Consider the following 16978-nt stretch of genomic DNA (forward strand, 5'->3'; position numbering starts at 1 on the left):
TACATGGAGTCTTCCTGTATTAAGCATTATCATGGTTTTTTTTGTTTGTTTTTTGTTTGTTTTTTTACTTCTGTACATTGCTCATTCAGTTACTTTGGTGTTTTGTTTTATTTTTCACACAGAACAAATAAAATGGGCCTAATCTTGCAGCCTGATAAACATAATTTCTTAAATCATTATCCTGTCATTAAGGGAATAGCACTGATTATGACTACAGTATCTAGCCTGAGCATCTAAATATTTCACAAACAGATCTTTAGAGATTCCTATAATGTTCAAAATAAAAGTAGTAAAACATTTTTTGGTAATTAAAATGATTTTGTTTATGAATTAGTCCTTGCATAATATACAAGCAGAAAGAAGACATGCAATTGGTTGAAATTGCAGTTCTACATAAGACATTTTGCTTAAATTATATATATATTTTATTTTTAAAGGAGTTCTGTCCTGAAACATCTAATATTATATCACCCTGTTCTCAGCAGGGAATCAGTTACTGATATACAATGCAAGTAATTTGACAAAATAATCAGAAGAAGGAGCATGCAAGTTAGAAAAATTATTTTTCTCCCTCAGTCATGTTGGTCAAATCTTGCTGTAACCTGATGAGAAACTTCAATGAGAGTACTGCTTTCAATTTAATAAATAACGAGACTCATTCTTACATAAACTTGCCACCGATGTTCCTTGTTCATTGATGTTGTTTTTATCTAATTCATCCTCATCTTAAGCACTGTTTTACTGTTGGCTTGATACAAGGTCCTGTGGATTTCTGGCTGAGGTTCTCAAAGCAGTTTCACTGAATTCAGCAGGAATAATGGCAGAGCCAAGATATAAGAAATGAGGATTGGCTGCCACAGAAAGAACAGAGAGAATTTGCCAGCAAAACCATGGGTAAAAGCAATTCTTTAGAAATTTAAAGCTATGGTCTCAACCTGTTATCTTTACAGACAGTTATGAGGAATTATTTCAACTACTTGAGACTGAGATATATATAATGTTCTAAGATGTGTGTTCATTATACTCCCTGAAGAGTACTATTTTTAGAGGCTGATGGCACATGTTGTATAAGGACCCCAGCAGGTGAAGCTCTTGCTTAGAAATGCAATCTGTTCCTACAGCCTGCAACAGCACTCACCAAGCAGCACCTGTCTGGTTGTGCAGGCACCAGCATGTGAGGTCCAGTCCAGCCCTCCACAGTACATCTCTCCATGAAGAAGCCAGTTAAACCTTACCACCCACTTTCTTAATGATGCCAGACTGCTCTTTCAAATTTACCAACATTTCATCATTCTTTTCATACTCCGAGAAGCAACAGACTAAAGGTGTTTTATTCTGTTGGTAAAATATTGATGCATCTTCACTGAGTTAATCTGCTGATATTTATATGAATTCCTTTCTCAAGAACTATTATTGAGGACCTATTTTAAAGAGAGAGCTGTGCAGTACAAATGAGGTGGTGAGAAAGGATAATGAATATCAGAGCATTCTCTGATATCAGAACGATGTCAGGTCATACCGTTTAAAATGTGAGCTGCTGACCTGACTACACCTCTCATTCACCAAGAACAAATGTGTATCTGATAATCATTAATATCTTCACTGAAACTAAATACTTCAACTCAGAAGTGTCTAAAGAATCCACGTTCACCAATTATCAAGATCATTCAAAATAAAAGGAGATCTGTACATGGCTAACCTTTTTTAGAAATAATTTTAATTGCATTTGAATCAGGGATTAATTAACAAGCAATTGCATACTTACACGATCTCTGAAAATTCATCAGGTATCGAAAGAATAATAGGTTGAAGGAAGTTTCTGCATTCCATATGGTTAGCAAGGACATTGAATCTTACTCTAGAATCAAAAATCAGATCAACCCTAAATAAGGAAAAGCAGTCAAAGTCACCATTACAGTAAAGTTATCACAAATGTTAAAACATTTGATCAGATAAATAGATATGTATTAAAACTGAACCACACTGCAATCACTGAAACACAGAAAAACTGTATCTTCATATTATAAAAATGGATCTATGATTCTAAAGACTTCAAAGGATGACCCCAGGAAATACTGAGCTGTCAGTCTCACTTCTGTGCCAGGAAAGATAGTGGAACAGATCCTTCTGGAAACTACTAAGGCACAAGGAAGGCAGGGAGTTGATACAGGAAAACCAGCAAGGCTTCACCAAGGGCAAATCCTCTTTCAGTAACCTAGTGTCTTTCTATGATGGTGTCACTGCATCAATGGACAAGAGAAGAGCCTCTGATGTCATCTATCTGGACTTCAGTAAGGTCTTTGATGCAGTACTCACAACAGCCTTCTGTCCAAATTGGAAAGATATGGATTTAAAGAGTGGGCTGTTCAATAGAGGAAGAACTGGCTGCAGAATCAAGTCCAGATAACAGTGGTCATTGGCTCCATATCTAGATGGAGTTAAGTGATGAGTAGTCCCCCGAGATCAGTTCTCTTTAATATCTTCATCTGTGACATTGAGGTCAAGTGCACCCTCAGCAAGTTTTCTGATGACACCAAGCTATGGGATGTGGTTGACACACCAGAGGATGGGATGCCATCCAGAGGGAACTAGACAGGCTTGAACAGTGGGCCCAGGTGAACCTCATGAAGTTCAACAAATCCAAGTGCAAGAACTTGCATCTGGGTCAAGGCAACCGCCATTACCAATACAAACTGAGGGATGAAAGGATTAAGAGCAGCCCTGCAAAAAAAAAAAAAAAAAAAAAAAAAAAAAAACCTGAGGCTGCTGGTGGGTGGGACAGGAGCCAGCAACATGCCTTCACAGCCCAGAAAGCCAACTGTATCCTGGGCTGTGCCAGAAGAAGGGTGGCCAACAGCTCAAGGGAGGTGATCCTACTCTTCTATTCTGTGCTGGTGAGGCCTCACCTGAAGCACTGCTTCCAGATGTGGAGTCCTCAGTACAGGAGAGGCATAGACCTGTTGTAGCGCATCCAGAGAAGGGCCTCAGAAATGATCCAAGAAATGGAACACTTCTCCTATGAGGACAGGCTGAGAGAGCTGCGGCAGATCAGCCTGGAGAAGAGAAGGCTGCTAAGTGACCTGATAGCAGCCTTTCAATATGTAAAGGGGAGCATAGGAAAGAAGGCAAGAGACTCTTTATCAGGGTCTGTTGTGATAGAGCAGGGGGAAATGTTTTCAACTTATATGGGGTATATTTAACTTAAATATAAGGCAAAAGTCTTCTACAGTGGGAATGGTGAGGTACTGGAACAGGTTGCTTCATAATGTGGTTGATGCCCTGTCACTGAAGACTTTCAAGGCACGGCTGGATAAGGCCTTGGGCAACCTGATCCATCTGTGAATGTCTCTGTGCATTGCAGGGAAATTTGTCTAGATAGCCATAGAGATCCCTCCCAACTCTAAGGATTCTATGATTCTACAATTCTAATATTTCTTAATATTGTGAGATCTGGTCATTTCAACTCATATATATAAAACAAATCTGCTGGATTTGGACATACTCAGCCCACTCTTTAACTGCCCTGTAGATATGTGTTGCCTGCATCCTGATCAAGAGGAGTGAAGAGCCCTCTTCTTACCTTCTTGCAGAGAAATATGCAAGAATCTGCAAGGAGAGTTCTGTGTCTTGAACTAAAAATTATCTCCCTCCTGGTCAAGGATAAACAATTTCCTGAGCACCTCACAAAAGTATTTCATATAGAGATTTCATTAAAGGCTTTTAATTTCTCTAAGACTTTAATGGTTTCTTTCTTTTAAGGAGTGAAAATTTATTGCAATTGCATGTGGGGAAAAATAATTAAAGGATAAATCTTGCAAAAATTCTTAGTCTTGTAATGGAATCTTTTGTGTAGCTTTCCTCTCAAAAATTCAGATGGGTTAAAGTCTGTGGCACTTGTGGGTGGCAGAGTACTCTTTGATATGTTACAAGTACCATCACAATGGTGAGAATACATCTCATTACTAATAAATATTTTTATATTGAGAAGCTAAGTTGTTTTATTGGTTAATAAAACAGGACTTGTGCATTTTACTAGAGAAACTCACAGCAATTTCTTAATGCATATCTTCAATGGCTTTGCTGGACATTGATAGTTTTCAGAACACAATATATATTGCCATCCCTGAATAGTAGGATCTCTTTTCTCTTTCCTCTCCTCCACTTGCTTCATCTCATTGGAAGACAGAAGCATATTCCTATTGTTTTTATTATTTTGCATTTTTGTTGCCACAGACCTATTTTCAACAGATGGAGAAAGAACAGCACTTCCTCCTTCTGGTTAATGTACTCCTCTCTAAAATGAACACTTTTCATTTAAATCCTGTGACATACCTATAACAGAGTCCTAAAGCAGAGGTCTCACAACTCATTAAGCTGGCTGAATACTTGGTAGCACATCCCCAGGTGGCAGTCACCACCTTATGGGTATCTGTGGATGTTTAAGCTGTGAATCCTGTTTTCATGAGAGTGTGAAAGTTTCACAAACTGTGCCCTAAGTCAGTAGACAGGTTATATCTGGCCACAGCCCATAATACCTTCTGGGTTTAGTTCTAATATCTATCTCAGCAGCATACAAGAATGCTTACATCATCTTTAACAGAGCTCACAGATTCCATTTGGTTAAGTTGCTCTTTAGAATATCAGAGTGAGGATAAGATGACAGTGGTTAATTATATTAAAATCAGCAAGGAACTCAGCCATTCAAGTCCATTCTTTCACAGTGATGTTTATCCTCAGAATGGCTGCACTACTCACTCATTCCTCTTTTGTGCAAAGCAGGTAGCCCACCAAAAAATCACCTGAGCATCACTGGGCACTCAGTCGTAATCAGACACTTCAGTGAAAAACACTTTTACTGCAGGAATGCTTACTGCAGCTTAAGTGAGAAGGTATGTTTTCCTTGGTGTTAAGACAGCCTGCTTCAGCACACTTTCAGCAAGCCTCATGCTGCTGAAGGTGCCCTCTGGAACTCTGTCATACCTTAAATCCTATTTCACACGCAGCTCAGCGGCAATCTTTTTGGGGCAGCATAGTGCTGTGTAGCTTTTTTCCCCTCCTACAGGATCTATGTTTTGAATCCTCTTTTTTTGGCTCATCCCTACAAAGCCACGATGTGCACTTTCATAGCTATGCAGATGCTACTCGATCTAATCCCCTCTTCTGCACCATAGTTTCTGTTCTGACCAACTGTTCTCGTTCAACAACATGCATCCTGCAGCTCCACAAAGCTAAGCAAAACCCAAGTATGTAAGGGCAGCTGTTCATCTCATGATGCTTCCAGAGTGGACTTCTGACTCTTTTACCACCTGTCTTGAACTCTGGCAGGATTGAATATGTTGCTCTTAATTTGCTAAAGCTGTTATACAAGAATTAGCTGATTTTTTTTTTTTTTTAACGTTCAAATGAAAGTGAATTGGCCATATAATGGCCAACTCTTGTTGCAATTCCCTTGGATTTTTATTCTTTAATCTTTGTCCCAACACAAAAGATAAGCAGAAATTTATACACTTCTGGAGCATATGGTTTTTACCATATCACAAATGGATCCCAATAGTTCAGGTGTCAGAAAAAACTTATTCTGCAAATATTTCTGTTAATTTCTCCAATTCTGGAGTTAGGTACTAACTAATGCCAGGATAGGCAATACTGACTTCTGTTTTTCAGGATAGATGTTAAGGAAAGTTCTGAGACAGCTCTTACTTATTGGACTGCCTGAAAGCAGCCAAGGCAGCTGTGCAGCACGACCATTTCCTTATATTTTAGCCGTTTCATGCAACTGATGACAAAAGAAATAAAAGCACTGTTTTCTCCTCTTTCCTGTATGCCACATTTTTACATTTTTGGCAAGGAAATCCAGCTGAGGTGTCAGAGCTCTGCAGAGAAAGAACAGATGTGGGCTTCAAGAGGCCAACTCAACCTGCAAGATCTACCCTGTCTTCCTCCCCTCTTGACTACAAAGGGAGAGAAGATAACGGTGGAAGCAGCCTCAAGGACCTCAAATTAAAGTGAAGGGAATCCAAGTCTTGAAGTTCAGAAAGGTCTGAAACTTCCTCTGAAAATAGTTCTACTTGAACAACATATGTTTCATAGCAGACCTAAGGGAAGGAAAACCAGAACTCCTCTACGCATGTTGTCTTTAGGAAGATATATACCAATAACTAAATATATATGCAATATCAACTTTTTTTCCAGATGTGTTTTGTAAAAAAGATAAAAAGTTTATTAATATGTAGCAACCTCAACAGCATATTTCTTCTGTTAGCCATAAGATATGGTTCTCAAGCTCTCAAATGTTAACTAAAAAATAGATAATGGAAATGAACATAGAAAGTTGCTGTTTGCAACTCTTAAGGCCCAACAACAAATTATACTTAGATATGAGACAGTCTCTGCAAATATGTTCCTGCAAAATTTTACAGTGAACGGCCACTTCCGCAACAGGCTAGGTTAAGAATTGTGTTAAGGAACTTCAACTGATTTTAAAGCCTTAGTTACTACTGGATCCTTTCTAACAATGAAGACTATTCATTGGAGTAAAGGTGTAGAAACCAGTTATTCCCATCCTCCACTGCCATCCTGAAGACATCATTGCTCACTGGCATCACATATAGCATAGCTAACAGCCACCTAAGGGTTGTGAGGGGATAATGGAGGTCTCAGAGACAATTTAGAACCAATTAGACTCAAAAAGGCACATTTTTTTTTTTTTTTACAGTAGAGATATAGGCTATATGAGAGCATCGTGCCTCTGCTAGAAATTTAAGGTCTGTGGCTGAGCAGGGAGAGAGGACAAAGGACATGATCGTGTTTCCTTAAGTTGGTCCCTTAAATTGGTCCTTTGCTTTGCTGTAGAAAAAAAAAAAACTTCCAAAACAACTAAATAACAATAACTTTATTCTTTGTTTAATGGAGTAAAACCTAGCAAATTGGAGGCAAATAAGAAATAAACATCTATCTTCTTCAGAAGCTTGAATTTCTGAGATCAAGAAAAAGCACATAATATCTTTCTCACGTGGAGAGCTAGGACATTCAAATAACCCAGAGCTTTGAAATGATTTGCTGTACTCTTCAAGTGAACACACCAAAAATAACAGGAGAGCTTTGAATTGCTGGGTTACGCTCTATGACTTTTTAACGAAAAAAAAAAAACAAAGTGGGACAGACTAGAATAATAAAAAAAAAATGTTCCCTGCCAGCTATGTCCTTGAAAGTTGTGCGTATTCCTGCGGTCTCATTTTGAGTCCAGCAATTGTTGGAGGCTTCTTGAGCTCCAACAAAATCAACACTTTCCCTTTACAGCTTTTGGAAAATCCCCACAGCTAGGGGATTAGCTATGACCACTCTCAGCTCTTCTTAAGGTTATCTGATTTCTGTATTTCAATCTATTTGCTCCCATAGACCTTGTGGTCCTATGTTCACCTTGAAGAATAAAGATCCTTCAGTAAGGGCAATCCTGACACTGCAAAAATGGGAAACCTGTTTCTGACTTTTCTTGGGATCTGCCTCCTCACCTCTTTTCTAGACAGATGTTCAGGGTTGTTCCACATAATAAAAAAGCACAGGCACCAAAGAGAGATTTCCAGAGACATCAGATCTTTGTAGTGTAAGCTGTCATCTTAAAGTGCTTTATTCCCACTGTCTGTAGCAGGAGATACAGAGAATGTTTACCTCATCTAAACAGTACACTACTGTGTCCAACATTTGGTATTATGAATATGCCAAATTAAAGAATTCTCTAATGACATTACAATATGATTATTATTTACGTGCTGTGCCATAGAGTACCCATCCTTTAGCCAGACACTTCTAGAGTTCTAGATCTAGATAAGTATCTAGATGATACTTATTCTAGATGCACAGTTCTCTCAGAAGCATAAGTACAGACCTGGCATAACATAACTCTTCTTACTGCAGCCTGTGGGTGAGATTTGTAAATCTTAAACATATCTTTTAGAAATCTTATTTAAGCTGGAATTGTGAGTTGTGAGGAATGTGTTCATTCAAGGGCTCATATGCCAAAATAGCAAACCGCGGTAGCACTTATCACTTTTGACCTATGCTGCAAGAGTTAGTCCCAAGATCATAGAGCCACTTGAGTTGGAAGGGAACCAAAGGATCATCAACTTCCAACCCCCTTACCGCAGGCAGGCCCACCAACCTCCAGATCTGGTACTAGACCATGCAGAAATACCATTGAATGAAGGGTAACCACACAAATTACAGAATCATCAGAAGTTTCAGTACTTCCTTTGGTCTGATTGTACTGCTAGTGGTAGAAATTGCATCTAACTGGAATATACAAACCTCACCAAGTAAATTCGTTGCCCTCAGGAAGAAAGTATATTTTAAACTAGAATCTGATATCATCAGAATATTCTCCAGTACAAACAGATTTTGAAGATTATATAATAACCAGGATTAATCTCAAAAAGTTAAAAATCAATAGCAGTTTAGATAACTGACACCGAAAAAAAGTACCAATTTTGCCCTAGTAGAGGCTTTCACTTGCTAGCTATCCCAAGTCCTACAGGTACCTAAGCCTACTCTATGGTCATAAAATGATTAATCCTCATTCTGAATTCTCTCTGTCTTATTCCCTTGTAAAGCCAGATGAATTGGGTTTAATACATTCCTCAGTTTAAATTTTCTGCAAAAGACCATGATGATCAACCTTCCAGGGCCACAGTGGTGTCATTGTACCTACGTAATAAGATGTTATAATCATGAAATAAACAAGAGAGTTTGGCTAAACAGGTTATTATACCAAAAAGAGAATAGATAGATTGCTTACCCTCGTCCTGGGCTTACTGAAAAAAAAAGGAGGGATCTCCAGAAAGAGATCCTACCCCACTGGTAGTCAGCTCATAAATGGGTCTAGGAGAGGTGAAGCCAGGCTCCACCTCTTCCAGCAATACAGGTGAATTGCCTTCACCTGTGCTCCTGTGGCTGACTCATTGCTCGCTTCAGGTGATCAATCAGAGGTTTAGGCTGTGATTCAGCAGTTCCCATACAGTACCCAACTACTGAAGTGCTAGCTGGGTGGGTAGGGTTTTCTCTTCTGTAGGTTTCTAAGCAGAAAGCTGGCCATGCATGCCAAGACAGGTTTCTAGTTCTCCAAACACTCATTTTTTTCTGAGAAAATTGAATCTTTCATTTTAGCATTCTTTTTTCATGCTATTTCTTTAATTACTGACAGACATAAAGGTTGACTTTCTGTTCTCTTGTCTTGGAAGCACGAGTACTGAGACACAGGATCAGATGCAAACCTCTGTTCCAGAGATTAATTATCCAAAGCAGAACAATTTCTATGAAGTTACTGAGTAGTACATCCCTGAACACCTGTGCTTAGCGTACTGCTATGTACATGAACTAGATTAGTTCATATGCTTTTCAGCTATTTAGAAGGTCTGGTCAGAACATGAAGAAGTCTCTTAAGTCCCCCATAAGCTCTCTAACCACAGACTGTACAGAGATTTTATTTGATAGGGGAGAAAGAATGATGGGTTTGTTTGTCTTTATTTCAACTTTGGGTATTAAACTCCAGAAGAATTTTAAAAGCTGCATTGAACAATTCTGGCAAACTCATTTTGTTGCTTTTCTTCTTTTGCTTAGACACTTATCTGTAGAGGACAGACATTGAGTGCTGTGTTTTCACAGAGCAGCAGAACACCCTACAGTTAAGCATTTCATCATTGGCTTTGTAGTACTGAAGCTCCTTTGTATGTAGGTTGCTCCAAAAGTAATATCTCCTATTTGTTTCCATGGAAACCACAACAGATACAAAAGGCATAATAACCCTATTTGATACAGGACATTCTCAGCTACAAACCACCATTTTTCAGTGTAGTCACCACTATTAGCTGTGCATTTTTGCAGCTATGAACAAGAGCCTTCATGTTACGCTCATCAAAATCTACAAGGCCATTTGCAACGTGACTTGTCTTTGATATCACCATTGCTGAAACGCACCACCCACTGCCTCACCGTGTTCACATCCACAGAAGATGCTTCTGTTCAGCAAGCATCGATGAATGTCAATAGACACAAATTTTTCCATATGGAGGAATTCAACTCCACATCTCTGCTTCATCTGCTCTTCCATGTCAGACACCATTTTATCAGACTGCCTCTCTGCTGCCACCTGTCACATGGCAAAAAATCTGTAACAGGGAAGGTTCAGCCTCTACTGCCATACCACCAATATCCGCCTCTGAGATCGTGGATCAACATAATAAAAGTAGGAGGTATTACTTTTGGAGCAGCCCTCATAGCTTTATCTTTAGGCACGACATGAACTTGAGCTCCTTATACCCTTTTATAAAAGGCAATAAAGGAAAGGCAGTTTGTGAGATTCTGATAAGCAAAGAAAGCAGTGTACTAAAACCTGAGCCATGTTGAAATGTGCTTCTCCAGGAATAACATTATAAATAGAATTAAGCTTAAAAAAGAAGAGCAAAACAACACAATCACAAGCAGTTCTATGATGTTTATATATGCATTCTCTTAACACAAATGAAACTTATTTTTGAAGATTCTGGAAGCATTATTGTCTTGGTCATGTACAACATGGCAGTAAGCAGTACCAAATGGTGGTTTCTAATGAGCAAGAAATGTATAGATATTTGCAAGCTGTTCTGGACAGCAGTGCCTTTAAACATACCTCCTTTAAGAATTCTTTAGCAATAACAACAAACAAAATTGATTTCCAGCAGTCTCTGTGATGAGATATAACAGATGGGACCACATAACGATTTTAGCTGATGCTACACAAAAGCACTGCTCTCTGGCTCTTCTGAGCACAGAGCCTGCACTGCCATGCAGCTCTGCTGATTTGGCTTCCAGGTGGAACTGAGGAAATGTTCCCTCCTCAGAAGAAATCCCAGCCTTTAACATTTCAGAACAAAACCCTCATTAGTAAGCAGGCTTTAGAAATACACTGGGTTATGGCAACTTTGCAAAAGGCATCCCCAAAACTTTGAGCATTTCTTTCTTTGCCTGCTCTGAAACAGCAATGCATCTTCCTTTCAGACAGTCCTGAACGAACAATCTACAAGTCTGTGTATAGCCAAAATGGCTTTTCAAAGCATTCAGCTTCTGTGCTGCTACAGCTCAGCGTGGATGTTCCTCTGACCTCACTCAATCAGCACGGCAGCTGATGGGGAACAGGCTGTATTCATGAACAGCTGGGAAGAAGAAAAAGGGGTCAGAATCTGGAGCTCCCTCCTATCATGCTTCTGTGCTCATCCATCCCTGAGCAGAACTATTCTGTCAGTCAGTTTTCCTATAAGAGATGACTGAAATCTTTCCAGCTTGTCTCCTTCCCTCCAGCTTCTCCAATTGCAGATTTTTGCATTTTCTGAAAGAAGTACATCAGAATGATCCTGCATTTGAGATATAACTTGTTTTTAATGCATTAAAAACCCTCAGCTACACTTTAAGACTTGGGAGGAAATAATCTGAAGTAAAATGGAGGCTTCAAAGTGAGAGTTCAAGTGCTTTCTTTTCCTCCCTTATTCTTTGATGTGATCCAGGAGTATTTCAGTGAGAATGGAGTTGCACCGTACCAAACTTAGCATAAAAAAATGTCAGAGTCAGAAGGTCTGAAACAAATATGTTGGCACTTAATGCAGCTAGCAGAAAACATTCAGTGGCTTCAGGTTATATAGCAGAAAGCCTTGTAATGGCTCTATATCATTTGTAATAGAGAAGCTATCAGAGGTTTGTGCCATATGCTTTTAAATGCCAGTCTTTTCTTAGCCTCAATTTCTGTTGCAATCATTTCTCGAATCACTCAAGTGTCCTCCTCATCACAGCACAATTTGTAGTCAAATAGATACAAGTACACACTGCAAAACTGGGGGCAAACCCTGTGCTATAGGTGGGATGTGCTAGTGAAAGTGTCAGAAAAGATTTAGAAAAAGACTAACCAGTGGTGTATAAGAGATTCCATGTTTGGAATGATTGAGTGGGCTCAGGGTCTTTGAGCCTGAAAAAGAAATGACCTAGGAGAGTATGGCAGAGATGTACAAACCATGCATGGCACAGAGACAGTAAGTCTGAATTGGCTGTTCACTTCCTCTTTCAATAAGATGGCTAAATAAGGCTATCAGTGGCTTGAATCTTGATAGAAAATCCAGGATGCTGATTCATTCTCCAGACAGGTATCTCTGAGGTTCTTTAACTGATGTCTCTATGTTCTCTTTCCAGTTATATAGCAGGATATGGGCATTTCTGTTATCATTCTTTCTCAGATTGTATTCCCCATCTTTGTTTTCTCTTCTGCATGTTTAACCCCAAAAGGATCTTGGTCTTTGAGACTGCAAGATTATACAGTTTAAATCAAGCCAATGAGTTAATCGGTGTAAAAAGGACTGCCTCACATTTTTTTATTTATTTGTCCTTTTTAGTTCTCAATTTTGCAGTACTCAAAAGACAGACGTTTTATTTTTGTGGGAAGCTAACATCTATTTATATTTCTTTGCAAATTTCTTTTATGTAAAAGGCCAGTATTTGAGCAGTAAGGTTTATAACACATTATGTTAAGTTTATGGTATGCTGCATCATTTTGTCCAATGGAGCCACACTGCATTATCCAGGAAACTGGGACTGATGAAGCACTATTACTTACAGATTCTTATCTCATTCTTCACAACTCCACAACCCTGAAACAATTCTAAAAGCAGAAACAAACTACAAAGGGATCATAGAATCATAGGAATCTTAAAATGGCTTTATCTGAAAAAGAAAAATACTGAAAAAAAAATGCATGAGAAGAGGAAATAATACATTTGTGAATGTGGGCATTTGCCCCTGGATAGCAAGAGCTGAGATACAGATGTTCTGTTGCTGTGAAGTTCTGGGGTAAAAACAAATCCTATAGGCAACGGTAATAATTTTTATTAGGTCAACTGATACAAACAGGAAAAAAAAAAAAAAAAAGCAAACAAACAAAACAAAAAACCAAACAGACAAAACACGTGAAAACAAAAACAGAAAAGTGAAAAGCTTTCTGGCCCTTGAGTCCTTCAGATATGAAAGAAGTAGACAGCAATCAGCTTCCAGTTTTGTAAGGCACTGACTTCCTACATACTCTGCCTGCCAAAAGCTAAACTCACAGCAGAGCTTCTGGAGTTCAGTGGATGTATACAAATGCTGTAGGGGACAGACAATCACTGTGGCAACCTGCAAAAACAGGAGAGAGTATGGAGACAAAAGAATGATGGTTGAAAGGAACGGAAGGAGAATTAGATAATAAACATTTCCTGAAGTCTTCCCATCTTAAAATCATCTGTTCCATACTCATTCTTGAAGCAGAGGCAAGGTGCACTTTCCTATTAACCTCTCAGCTGTTGTCCTGAAGCACACACTCACACTCTGTTCTTTCACAAATGATTGTGCTGGGAAGGACACAACACAAACAGTATCTTAAAGAAATTACAGAGGAAAAACAAAACAACCAGGCAGACAGGGAAATAAGGCAAATTAAATAAAATAATGCGCTCGAGAAGCTATACAGCAGCTGGGATTCTGTTTAGAAAGACAGTTATGGCTGAGGATTTACAACCACAAAATAATATGCCTGAAATGTTTTTCAGAAATGAAAATCTCTTGGCCTTTTTTATGTCCACAAAACTCAATTCTGCCACAGAATTAGCACTTTACTATCCAGCGTAGTGACAATATTCACATTTATAAAGCTAGTCCTTTATTTTAGCATCAAACTTACCAACACAAATTGCATGCTAACATAGAAATATACGAGCATTGCTCCAAAGGTAATTGCCTCCTACTTTATTGTGTTGGCCCACAGTGTCAGAGGTGGACATTGGTGATATCACAGCAGAGGCTGAACCTTCCCACTGATATCCCATTACATTTTGTTGCCGAGTGACAGATGGCAGCAGAGGGGCAATCTGACAGCATGGAGTCTGACATGGAAGTGTGTGTGGAGCAAAGGTGTGGAGTTGAATTCCTCCACTGATGCTTGCTGAACATTTATGGTGACCAAACAGTGGATGTGAGCACAGTGAGGTGGTGGGTGGTGCGTTTCCACAGAGATAACAGTGATGTCAAAGACAAGCCACATTCTGGAAGGCCATGCACAGCTGTCACACCAGAAAATAATCAGCTTATCCACGGGAATCATATAATGGTGGTGACTAAGGTTGAAAAATAGTGTTTTGTAGCTTAGAATTTGTTCTATCAAATAGTGTTATTGTGCTCTTCCTATCTGTTGCAGTTTCCATGGAAATAAATAGAAGGTGTTAGTTTCAGAGCAGCCTACATATAAAAACTTCTCCAGTCAAATGTCATCAGAAATAAACAAGAACATCATCATTTTAATGCAGCTTTTCAGCACAACTGTTTCTCAAGGGATTGCCAGGTGGGATGATGCATTATGACACACTGGTAGAAGGGGAAATCATCACCCCTGATCTAAGGAACACGTATCACACACCACGTTTTTATTGTAGTTAAGTAGTTATACTTTTCAGAATTTTAAGCTGTTTAATTTAACCTCTGAACCCTCTTTGTAGCCATTTATCCATAAGGTGTTTAAACTGCTGCAGCTCATTTCAATAGTGAAAGGCAGAACTGCAAACAACCAATTTACCATCACCATTTCCACTTTACCTAATCCTCCTGGTTTTTACTGCCTTCCACCCACTTGAATGGCAAAAATTTAGACCTTTCATAGTTACACTGTTTTGTGTAACAAAAGCCATGTAATGAAAAACACAGCCATATTTACTGCTTTTGTTTATTTTGATCCTTTCTTCGGAAGTGCAAAATTTTCATCGTTCTAGATCAAGAAATTCTGTTACTCTTTTTTTTTTTTTTTGATCCTGGTTGACTTAATTTCCAATTACGACAGTGAAATGGACCCGTTTGTCCAACTGCGTTATTTTTCTCATCCCACACAAGAAGGAATTTCCCTGCTTCAGAAACTTATGTGTTAAAAACATATAGAACTGTTTCCCTTAGTTTCCTATTACTTCAATATGGGACGTAGGGTGTGAAACTGAAATACAAGCAATGCTCTTTCTACTTATTCTCTTCCCAACTATGCTACTTATAAGTCCTAGTAGCACAGAATTATCTCTTGGATATCAGTAGCTGTGGGCAAGAAAGACAAATGCTGCACCAGTTTTCCCTTCTCCAAGCTGAGCCAACCCCACTCTCTAATGATGCTCCCCTACATCCCAGGTCTTTTAGTAGACGTAAGCACAGACTGCTCAAAGTCTGGCATGGTCTGTTTATTGGCATTGCAGCTCCCCTGTTCTTAAGTGGATTGCTAAAGGGATTCTGGGCATTTATGCTGGACACTGCCCTTATTTGCAGAGTTCAATAGGACACTAATTCTGTAAATGAAGACAGACTTCAAATGGGTTAGTTGCCATGGAAAAGTAAACATGTGCACACTATTTTTTGACAAAAATTGAACCCCAACATCTTCCTCCTATGTTCAGTAGCTTGGCTGAGGTCAGAATAAATTGTGAAATAAGGACAGTGAAATGTCAGCCCAAATTAGAGGCTGCTATTAAAATAATAGCAATGCAGATGAAAAACATGTATTCAAAGAACTCAGTGATAAATGCTAACTAGGGGAAACGTACTTGGATACTATCATGTTTTGATGATCCTATTTAGAGATGAGTCATAACTGAGCTCACATTTCTATGCTCCACACTTGTTATGTTCTTTTATTATAGATCTTTTCTTGCTTTCCAGGACATTCATAAGCTTTGAGGAACTGCTGCACTCAGAATAGTTTTCTTGACAGTAAAGTTAGTTTTCTATAAGTATCACTAATGCCACAACAAAGGATAACACTGAAGATAAACGTGTCTCATGCTTTGAGGAATTCAGAAACTAAAATCAATGTCTAAGGCAACATGTCACATAGAAATAGTCCATGAGCAGGGACACAGTGCTGCAGTAGATACAAAATATTTTAGTTTCCCTTGTGTTTCAGACCAGTCTAAACAATTAAATTAACAAAACGTTGTCAGAAATCTCATCTGGCATTTTGTGTTGTTCTGCAAACGTATGCTTTCACATTTTATTTTATTTTAAGGTTACTTGGAAGAAGGGTCGTTGCTGCAATAATTGAATTACATGCTCTTGAACTCTATGTCAGATTCTTTTACCGGTTTAGAATTGCAGATTTTTGTATATAGCTCAGGAATATTTTTGTGAAAGTGGAACCTTAAATATCTGCTTTGGTGCCCTGGAGTAGCTCATCATAAACTGTTTCAAGTGTCACATCTTCCTGAAAGCTTCCTCTGCACGGATGGATTCTTTCATTCATTCACAAAATCAGTGTTAATCCTTGTTAATCCAGTGTTTCAAAGGAGATGAGTAAAGAGATTAGCATGATTCTTGTAGCTCTTTTGTGTTGCCCCTTTTGTTCATTTCTACACATACAGGTGAGACTTTGTACACTGATGTCAATACAGCAGACAAACCTGCCCGTAAGTTTCCCTAACTACAATATTTTTATTTATATTCATGGAGAATAGAAGTAAACTCTGGAAATAGTATTTCCTTTTGAATTACATCAATCTATGGTGTAAGATCAAGCTCAGATTGGAGCTAGGTTGACAATCAAACTGAAATGTAATGAAAGGTTCACATGAATTTTGCAATTCATATGAAAAATATTAATTCACCTTAGATGTTTTGTTGATTTTATTTTTTCTCAGATTGAAAAGAAGAAATACATTCTCAGCTTTAGCGAATCTCTTTTTTTCTTTTATATTTTATATTTTTCTTTTTCTTTTATTGAGCTACATTTATACTTAGCAATTAAAGTTTATTTTTGTTTTATGTTAATCCAAAAATTGCTCCTGTTTCAATGGGAGTTGCTTTCTTTCAGCAGCTTAATCTCAGATGTGTTTCAAAACAAGTTGTACTGAAGAGGAGAAGGGAGAGGATAAGAAATGGTGTGACCAGAAATGTCTGGAGGGATGTTGAA

The 16978-nt window shown here is 38.5% G+C and overlaps 1 long non-coding RNA gene across 1 annotated transcript; it reads right to left on the bottom strand.

Moving 5' to 3' along the window:
* Positions 1 to 412: 412 nt before the first annotated feature.
* On the bottom strand, positions 413 to 10501 carry LOC149919211 (uncharacterized). The gene is made up of 3 exons (XR_016464850.1): positions 8792 to 10501; positions 1766 to 1882; positions 413 to 851 (listed from the first exon to the last, which is right to left on the bottom strand). It is a non-coding gene; the product is annotated as an uncharacterized LOC149919211 (long non-coding RNA).
* Between the last annotated feature and the right edge of the window lie 6477 nt (positions 10502 to 16978).

Source organism: Phasianus colchicus, chromosome 2, assembly GCF_987193195.1.
Source record: "Phasianus colchicus chromosome 2, bPhaCol1.hap1.1, whole genome shotgun sequence".
NCBI lineage: Eukaryota > Metazoa > Chordata > Aves > Galliformes > Phasianidae > Phasianus > Phasianus colchicus.